Genomic DNA, 1,439 nt, shown 5'->3' on the forward strand with positions numbered 1-1,439 from the left:
GGTGGTGGTGGGAGTGGGTGTGCGGTGGTTTCGGTGTGGTGGTAGATGTGGGGGATGATGGTGTCGGTGGGGTTGTTGTAGGGTGGTAGGACTGGTGGCAGGCGGGTATGGGAACATGGGGGTTGAAGGAGGGAAATTTTTTGATTTTTGGGATTTTGAATTTTTTTGGCTTTTGTGGGAGGAGAGGGGAATTAATTGGGTTTTTGACAGGGGTGGTGAATGAATTGTGTGAATGAGAAATAAATGGGTGGAAAAATAAATTATATATAGTTGATTAGTGTTTGATTAATGTGGATTAGTAAGGTAGTGAGAGAGTGGGCTTAATTAGGCATTAATCCCTTGTTTTTGGTCTTCAATCTCAGCCTTCCATAGTGCTCATCCAAGGGCTCTAAGGAGGACTTATGGACTCACACTTAGGAGGGGACTCATTTGATTCTCAACATATATATATATATATATATATATATATATATATATATATATATATATATATATATATATATATATATATATACTAGGCGAGGATCCCGGTGAGTCCACTCCCTTAGATGAGTCTTGAGTCCAAATATGGACCATAGGATCTGTTAGAATGGAGCGTTCAGATTGTGCCACATTGCAAACTATAGACGCGCGGTAATGAAAAAACTGTAATCATTTTTACACTACTGCAAAACCTCTAAGCCTCTTCAACTATTTCTTTCTCTCTCCTTCAAAAATCAAAAACATACAAATTCAGACGCACAAAATAATTCACGGTTGAGAAATCTATCGCAAACACTAAAATTGCGTAGAACTTCATTGATTTTCATCAACGATTTTATATAAACAGACGATTAGGTAAGTATATTGTTACTTTTTTTATAAAATTTTCTAATTCCTTGTTTTTTTAGGTTAAGAAATGTTGAATTGTTCTTATTTCTGATTGCATTGTAGTTAAAATATCATCTGATGTTGATTTTATTGTTATTATTGTCGTAATCGATGTTATTTTAGTTTAAAAATTCCCGATTTTAAAAGTTTTACATTTGTTGCTTGTCTTATGTTAATCTTCCTTGTTTTTATTGTTTCGATTTGATTGATTACTGTTTTTTTTTTCCAGCCATAAGTGCTTTATAATACTTTGTAATACTGTTTTTTATCTTAACACTTATCAATTTGATTGATTACCGTTATCATATTAGGATTATTATTTGATGCTAACCCTAACATTCTAGTATGACCTATGTTAATACTATTTCGCGAACATGTAACACATAGATCCTAAAATTGTACTGAAGCAACATCCCTGGAGTATGTTAATACATACTATTTTCCTGCATGTTAATTCCTCTCAACTACTACAAATTAAAAAAACCTGGAGTATGTTATTCTGCCAAGATGTAACACTTCTCAGTAAAGTTATAACACATATATATATAAAATGTAACACAACAAATTGC

The sequence above is a fragment of the Silene latifolia genome, chromosome 3, assembly GCF_048544455.1.
Source record: "Silene latifolia isolate original U9 population chromosome 3, ASM4854445v1, whole genome shotgun sequence".
Classification (NCBI taxonomy): domain Eukaryota; kingdom Viridiplantae; phylum Streptophyta; class Magnoliopsida; order Caryophyllales; family Caryophyllaceae; genus Silene; species Silene latifolia.